Here is a 9,415-nt window from a genome sequence, read left to right as displayed (position 1 = left end):
TTTTTCATGGGTGGGTGGGTGGGGCAAGAGCTCCCCTGTTCCCCCCTAGTTACGCCGACTGCTTACTCATGTTAATTGAAAGACCGTCAAAAATATGAAAGATAAACTTTGCGTTACAATTTAAATAATTTGTAAATTGAAACAGACCAAGGCTTACGACCTAAGACCTGCTCTGAGGCAGGGCCAAGAAAAGCCGATGTAAGCCTGGTCTAATAGGCTTGCGTGAGACTACGGCTACAGAAGACTGATTTCGAGAAATGCAAATTTTACTGAAGCCTGGGGCTAATCCTACAAGCCTGGCCCACGGGTTAACGAAGCCTCGAGGCTATGGTAGCCGTGCTTCAGGAAATACGTTTTCAGTTAAGCCTGGTCTTACGACCTCTTAAGCCTTGAGGCTAGACAAGCCAATTGCTAAGCCACCCGTCGAGAAATTCGCCCTTAGTATTTTTGCAACAATTGATTATTCCCTGGGAAGAGACTAATTCAATAATACTTAGAATCTAGATTTAGATTAATTGTTTTATCAATTTCAATCTACGCTTAGATTGAAAGTTGATTGAAATATTTCAAATAGCAAAAAAAGGATTCCAGTTAACGCACTTATGCAGTCAAGTGTTTGTACACTCTTTGCTGGGTTGCTTTTACATTGACAATGAATAATAATGACAACAACAACAACAACAACAACAACAACAACAACAACAACAACAACAACAACAATAATAATAATAATTTTTATCAGAGGATAAGTTCAGAGGCAACAACAACAACAACAACAACAACAACAACAACAACAACAACAACAATAATAATAATTTTTATCAGAGGATAAGTTCAGAGGCTGTGACCAATACCTGCCAACAACAACAACAACAACAACAACAACAACAACAACAACAACAACAACAACAACAACAACAACAACAATAATAATAATTTTTATCAGAGGATAAGTTCAGAGGCTGTGACCAATACCTGCCAACATTGAAATCCCAAAAAGAGTACTCAGTGCGAAGAGTAACGAGCCGGAGCTCTCGCGGTTCATAGCCGGGTGCCCGCTGGGCTCCTGGTGGGGGTACAGGGGCAACACCTCGGTGGAGGAGGAGGGTTTCTACACTGTAAAAACCCTTATAAGCCCCTTACAGAAGACACATTTTATAGAAAAGGTCGCCAGAAAAACTGTCAACAAACAAAAATGTCTGAAAAAAACCCCCAGGATTTGTAAGATTTTTTGACACCTGGAAATCTAGAAATCTTACTAAATATGACAAAATCTTACTAGTTGGCAGGTATGCTTAGTCCTAAAACTGACAAGGAAAAAAAGTCACACTTTATTTTATAATAACTGGAGCCCTATAACAAGACTAGTATATGACTAAATAAAGCGTCCTCCCTGGTTACGCCAATCAAACAATTTTTATTGATGCCAGAGATATCTTCAGAATCATCATATTTGAGCATTTTGTGTGAGTAATATATGTATGCTAGCATAATCTACACGTGATAAGACTGAAAATAACCTGACAATTTTATTTTTGTATAAAACACTCAATTCAATGGATTTTTTGGGAGAAAAATTGAGAATAATAGACACACCTATATATGGAAACCATGACTTTAATCTTCTACACAGGGGTGTGAATTTTAAATAGAGTTACCTGGATGGTTTGAAATCTACACCCCCTGTGTGGGAGATTAAAGCCATTCTCTTGTAAAATCATGTTCCCTATATTTTGGTGAAATAATAAATAAATTGGTTTAGATATGGGGACTTTTTGTTCACCTATTGACTGTTGTTAATAATATTATTCATGTGTAGACTAAGTTGTAATGTAAGTTTAGTTTATTTTGTAGTGTAAGTAAATCTTTTTATTATGCCTTGAGCGCCATTAATTTGGTGGAGATATGTGCATTATAAATTCACATTATTTTTTTTTCTTCAAAATTTTCTCTAAAAATCTGAAAAAAGTGCAGGTTCTTGAAAGTGTTTTAACAAAATTTGTGAACATTTTCCAGAATCAAAACTTTGCTCCAACTCTCTTGATTCTGCCAACATTCAAGCTTCTACTACCGTAAAACCCCGTCTACAAGCATATATAGTGTTTTTGATGAAAGCTAAATTAATTCGAAGCAAGCGTAAATATATCAATACAATAGATTGGTCTTAAAATAATACATGTTTGTATATGCTTGGATCCGTAATTTATTTGCTCAAACTTCATAATGGCGCCTGGATTAATGTAGCTTTCATCAGAAGCACTCTATATGCTTGTAGACGGGGTTTTACGGTATTTCATCAAAAATGTGTGTAAATCAACTTATTTTCAGATTAGAAATGTTAATGAAATTTGCAAAGTGCTTGATTATGATACTGCTGCTACACTTGTCCACGCCTTAGTCACATCATGCACGTCTTGACAATGGAAATGCTTTATTTATCACTGAACGACAACTCAATAAACTTCAACAGGCTCAAAATGCTGCTGCACGCAATGCTCACAAGGACTAGAAAATTTGATCATATTTCACCTGTCTTATCATAAATGTCTGCACTGGTTACCAATTCAGTATCACATTCATTTCAAACTCCTTCTTCTCACCTGGGAAGCGCTCCATGACATGGCACCTTCTAATTATATCAGTGAACTTATCAATTTATATATTCCATTACGTGACCTTAGATCATCGGATAAGCATCTTTTTTCAGTTCCTCGGACTTCTTCATTTGGCACCCAGGCCTTCTATGCTTGTGCACCTACACTTTGAAACTGGCTTCTTTTGAATCTGCGTTTTTAAGATTCACTTGATGTTTTCAGAAAGACATCAAAAACTAATCTTTTTTCAAGATTGCTTATGACAATTGACTTCTACAATATGACTGTTTTAATAATTGTGTGTTAATTTCTAATTGCTCAATGTTTGCGCCTTGGAATAGGTTGTCTAGATATAAATGCATTATTATTATTATTATTATAAATGGTGTGGACAAAAACGCAGAGAATTGTGGTCACCACAGGAAGACAGTGTACATGTATACAAGAACTATCCTAGGGTGCTTTGTTATACACAGTTTTACATAACTCAAAATTTGGAAAAATATTGTTTTAATAGTAGGCCTCAATGTAAGATAAAAAACAGGACATGAAAAGATTGGATCACACCCCTTTAAGGCGGATCAGAGAGGAGCATGACTTGAAAAATGTTGAAAAATGTGGCTTCTTGCCATTCCACTCACCTTAACATGAAAGTTTGTTCGGCGTATAGGTGTTGTGAGTCTAATTTTTTCTGCCTAATATAAGCCGAACAAACTTTAGGTATTGTGTGTGGACTTCCACCATTGATATCAACTTGTCAAGTGAATCAACTTGTCAATAAAACACTTTTGACAATGACACTGTTGTCACTCAAAAAGGGGAAATAAACACCCAGTAAGAATTTCTCATCATTTCCGTTAAGATTTCATTAAAGCTTATAAAGTTATTATATCTCAAATATATTATATGAAAATGTGATCCATCCTTATCATATTTTAAATTATATGAAACCTGTTAAGTCTTAGTGCACACAGACAATAATACATTCATTCATTTTATAACCTTGATCATGGACACCAAATGAAATGAGTTATATCCTTTAATGTAATCTGTATTTCCTATGTAGAGCTACTGTGCATCAATCACATATTGTTAAGCATGATATTTTTACGGTATTAATTTTTCGCAAATTGAACTGTTTGGAGCAGATTTGCAGTTTCTTATATTATGATTTCAAACATTGGGCTATTCCATTTAAAGTGCACACCATCCCTGTGAAAGGTTTAGCTAAAGACTTCCATACAAAAGGGAGTATGAGTTAGTTTTGAATAGAACAGACAGTTAGGTAAATTCTATTTGAAATACTCACTCCAGTTATTGGTGAAGTCATAATACAGAGGGAGTATGGGTTCCAAAATGATTAACCCTGACCAATTAGGGGAGAGCGGGGAGTGTTCGCCCTATTTTTTTCTGACCAGCCTAGCGATGTCAATTTTAAGGTTAGGGATGACCTGATTAGCCCATGTGAAAGCCCTATGTCTTAGCTATATACGACCACAATCCCAGAACTATAGGCCTTACAATAGCAACAGGATAGAGCAAACAAAAAAGTTTTGCAAAGTGGCGAACTTGCCCCATATTGGGACAGGTTCGCCCATACGGTGGGGTAAGTTCACCCTAATCACAAAAAAAGATTTAAACATTGCATAACAATACCATATTCAATGCAAACATTTAGCAAGAGTATACAGGGCATTCATTCTCTTCTGGGAGTCACTAAATTTGTTGCAGGGGTCGGGTCATGGTAAAATGTAGGGGTCCAAAGTGAGCTTTTAACATATCATGTTTACAACTTCGGGGAGATTATGGATTAGGACATAAACGGTGGTATGAGTAAATACTGATACCACATAACTTTAAAAAACATGCTTTTCAGTAGTTTTACCTTGTTTAATGGTATAATTATCAATATTTTGCATAATACGCTGATGGGGCAGGTCCGATTACGGTTGATCTGAAGAGCGTCGTGGAAGGTAAGGGTGGAGATCTCCATCCTCAAAAGGACGAACATGCCCCTTGTGCACATGTTTGTATTTTCTTCAGGGTATGCAAAATACAAATCGAATAAGGAGTTTATAACTGCATTAAATCTTTGAGAAATCCCATATGTTCCCAACACAGCTTTCCATTAAAACCATCTGTATTTATGTATCAATGATAATACAACATTATTAATGCAACAAAAAATTACATTTTGGTGTAATTTTTTTGTTTTGGCTGCAGTTCGATGAACACGTCCCTATATGTCGCGTAGCTAATATTAGAAGTTTATAATGACCAATGTCACCTAATTTTGCGATCACCAAATCCCCCGATAGCCGTAGTGCTGAGAAACAAGGGTGGGCGAACCTGCCCCTAGGGCGAACACTCCCGGCGCTCTCCCCTACATTTGAAAAACATACACCCCATGTGGATGATATTTCCAAAATCTTCCACACGGGTTTACATTTGAAAAACATACACCCCACGTGGAAGATATTTCCAAAATCTTCCACACGGGTAGTGTGGATTTTAAATGGAATAGCCCATTTACACATTAAAGCCTATGGGTATAAAAATATTTTCACAGACTTTGAAATTCAGTTCCACGGATAGTATGTGCTCAAAAATTAAGAGGGTCCGAGTTGATTTTTACCGGACCCTTTAAGCCCTGCAAAACCCAAATTCAAGAGGTCCAATGGAAATTTTAAGGGATCTTATGTTCTAAAGTTTATGCGCAACCAGGAGTCCGGGCCAGGTGTAGATGGTAACTTGTGTTAAGATTGAAGTCATTGTGTTGTTATTGTATTGACTAGTTATTTTCATGATGATTTTGGAACTCTCTATTTGGAAGATTTCTTGGGTTTTCTGTGTCATAATTGGATCCTTTTTTGTATCAAAAAATATGATTAAGAGCAACTCACCAAAGGATAATTTAAGCCTCCATGCATTATAAAATTCAAGGGGTCCATGCAGTATTGATCGGATCCATTGGTCAATTTCAGCTTGGAATTTAATGGGTCCAAACTGTTATAAACAAAAAAGTAAAGGGTCCCAGGACGACCCTGTTCAGTTCTAACTGTTGAACACACCAACTTTCAGAGGGGGAGGGGTGCAATTTTAAAACCTTAATGCCTGCCTTAATGATCATGATGAGAGTGCTACCCAAGCAGGAAATATTGTGAAAAGTTTGTCTTGTTTTGCTGAGACTTTCCTGTCTGTAATGTTAAAAGGTACTTAAAACTTTAAAATTGTTCACAATTGTGAGGTGATCTGTGAAACCCTTCACATGGTGCCATTTTTAATTTTTGAGTTTTGTAGACAAAAAACATGCAATTTTAGAACTCTTTTAAGACCTGTTTTCATTTTGTACCTGTTACTTCAAAATCAAAAGTTATGAGCAAAGAAGGATTAAACAAAAAAAGAGAAAAAAGAGAAATAGTTGTAGTTTTAGCCTTTATTATCTTTAAAAAACAAAATAGGACAATGCAACATGTGAAGGGGTTTCATAGATCACATCACAATTATATCTCGCACCCCTTTTGACATGCCAAAAAATACTTTCAGCTACTAAACATACTTATTTCCAACTTCAGTAGCTTGGACTAACCAACTGTAAAATATAGAAAACATAAACAAAAATGACAGAAAATCATCGCTATACTCGACTACTTCAGGGAATATGAGGTATTGTTGGTCGAATCAGCCAAAAAAAATCTATTTTCATTATCTGAATCAATATATTATTGAAAAATAACACTTTGGTGTTTTGCAAAAGTTCATTCTACAAATCATATACTTTGAAAACTTGCTTATTTATTGTTGTTAATGAGTTATGTACGTTTTACAAAAGTGTTGTTGTTTCAGCCCTCTTTACAACATAACCACAGGACCTACAAAAGTATATCTGTGATATTTGAATTCTTCTACACACTCGCTATGAATTGAGCAATGCAATTTTTGCTAAAGCTCACTACCATTCGCAAGTTGCTGTGAACTACATTTTTTCTGCTGCTTTGACCAACAATACATCGTATACCCTTAAAGAGGTATGTTTCAAAATTGTAAATGTCTGTTAATATAATAACACCAACTGCATCTTTAACTCTTATCTCTCCACATTGGTGTCGACTGCAGAATACTAATTCCAAATTTTCTTTGACAATATTTGGAATCAACATGAAAATTGCATTAAAATAAATAAAAACAAGCCCAGTATTGGTTCAGTGGTTCTTGAGATAGGACTTGCTATTGTGAAAAAATATCTCAATAAAGGCCAGCAGGCAAACCATTAACAACTTCAATTTGTTTTTGTAAATATCGTTTTTGACCTTTTTTTTATTTGTCTTTCACAATGTTTGGAAACCCACAATTGCCAAGGGAGATATTTCCCCCACTCCACATGAGTTTAGTATCCCCTCCTACCAGAACCAAATATCATCGAAAAGATTCCCAAATATTCAGATTTTTCAGTGGTGCTGCCTTTGTACAAAGAAGCTACCGTACTTAGGGTGGATCACATACATGGTGCCCAGTATCTGGGGCCCAGTAGGTACTTTATGGGTAAATCACCAAGAAACAACATCTGGGTCTATTTTTACTAGCGGCATAAAGACTAGTGTCACCAAGACTAGGTGTGTCCTATTTAAACATGCTAAATGGGTCTGAGACTGATTTAAAAGTAGGACATGCCTTCCTTGGAGTGTAAACCCAATGCTTAACATCACCAAGGGTCCTGATTATAATGAAGTAGTAAACTTGCTCTTCTTTTTACTTGTGCAACTTTGCTCATATACATTGTGCAATATATGCTTGTAAAAAGTAGTTATAAAGCTCTTTAAAAATCTATCAATGTGTGTTTTTAATCAAGTGTTATCTTGGGTCTATGTTTTGAGAAAAAATTATCCTTAAACAACAAAATTACCCCTGGACATGGGGTAGGGTCTTGAATCTGGGGCAGCACACCATGCCAAGAAATAGTTCAAGTACTCCCCAGGATTCCAATCATCATTCAAAGTGCCTTGTAGGAACCATTCATAGTGGCTACGACACCCAGCACCATGAGGAAATGAGCCAGTTCTAGAACAGATTAGCAAATTTTGATGAACCACTGAAACATTGCAAGCGCCAAAAGTATGTGTGCAAAGAACATACTGAGACTATGCCGAGGAGATAAAAAACCTAATTTCCTTTGCTGATAGCTTACCAGCGCCAATTTGCCAAAAACATGGAAGAAACATGTATGGATGCCTACCAGATATAAAAATTCTTTTTCTTCATCCCGCCCATATATATAGGTCATAGGTGTACCCAAATATGTGGAATGGAAATGAGACATTTTCACAGCCTTGGTGATGATGACGCTGATGCGGTACAGACAAGTTAGCAAGAGTGCTATTTGAGTGTCTCAAATTGACAAGTGGAAACCAATACTTCCTCTATACTGTCAAGCACTTTTCTCATTATTAATTGATGATTTGTCATCAAGCTTGCATGGTGTAGCTCTACTTTGGAAGATGATCAGATCAAACTATGAGAACAGAGAAACTTTTAAATAAAAATTCAAACTGCCTTACAATCTGGCCCTCCCAAGTAAAATCATAGTATCTGTGGACAAATTACAAAATTGATGCTGCCTCTTTACTTGGGATACAGGTGCTTTTGAATCAGTTTGCCCACAAAGTCAAAGTGCTGCATGTGACCACATGCACCAGTTAATGAAGGCCAATCGTTCATTGAAGTGCGACAGACAAAACTGCTATGCACATTTTTACGGTCTTGTGTGTAAATGCGAAGACACGCAATACTCGATTGGCATGGTAATGTGAAGGCACACAATGCACAATGGAATGACCAGCCCTCATGAATAAACAATCATAAAAAAGTTTGATTTTGGCCCAAATTTCAATTATTTTTGTGACAAAGTTATTCAAAATTCAAAAAATTAAAAAATGGGTCCCAGATATATTTATGTTGTTTTGAAAAAAAAAAATTTTACTCAAGAATTATTTTGTTATACTGAGCATTTTTGCTAAATTTGACCTTATGAATTTATCAAGTCTTTGCCAATCTAAATATCTATAATTTTATATACTAGTACTTTAGACCATGGAAGTACAAGACTTGTACTTCCATGTTTAGACCAAGAATTTAGCAGTAATATGAGGTCCGAAAGTTACCATAATTCCAAGACCACCCTTACCTCAAAAAGTTTAAAAATGGTGTTTATCTGCTTTTGAATCTGAACTCTTCATTTGTACTTTTACCTGAATCTATGTGACCCATTTCTTCCTGTTCCTCCCCGAATCATCCCTGGATGTGCCTTGCTGGAGTCTGCAGTTCCACGACTTCCCCATTCTATAGTCTGTATGAGTTCTACTTAAGGGCTATTCCATTTAAAAGCCATACACCCACTATGGAAGACATGGCCTTAATCTCCACACAGTAAGTGTGAATTTCAAATGCATGGTTACCTGAATAGGAAACTCCATTTGAAATCTACACCCCTTGTATGAGAGACTAAGGCCATACATGCCTTCCATACAGGGTGCATGGATTTCAACTGGAATAGCCCAATAGTAGAGGTTGGGGATAGAGAGAACCAGATTCTGTGAGATCAGACTTACTTTGCCTTAGGTATACAAGATGGATATCCTTGCCATTTCACATGTTTAAAGGAGCACATGTGACCATAACACAGACCATGTTAGACCTGTTGTGTAGAAAGTGCATTATTTGAGGTTATTTGTGCATTATAGTGATTCAGAATCAATTCATCACATATGACTAATAAACCAGACTAAAAAGTTTTCAAATGTTGAGACTCCAAAATGTGAGTACAT

Source organism: Amphiura filiformis, chromosome 4 (genome assembly GCF_039555335.1).
Source record: "Amphiura filiformis chromosome 4, Afil_fr2py, whole genome shotgun sequence".
In the NCBI taxonomy this organism is placed as follows: domain Eukaryota; kingdom Metazoa; phylum Echinodermata; class Ophiuroidea; order Amphilepidida; family Amphiuridae; genus Amphiura; species Amphiura filiformis.
The sequence above is the reverse complement of the archived record's forward strand: the minus strand, read 5'-3'. Positions refer to the sequence as shown.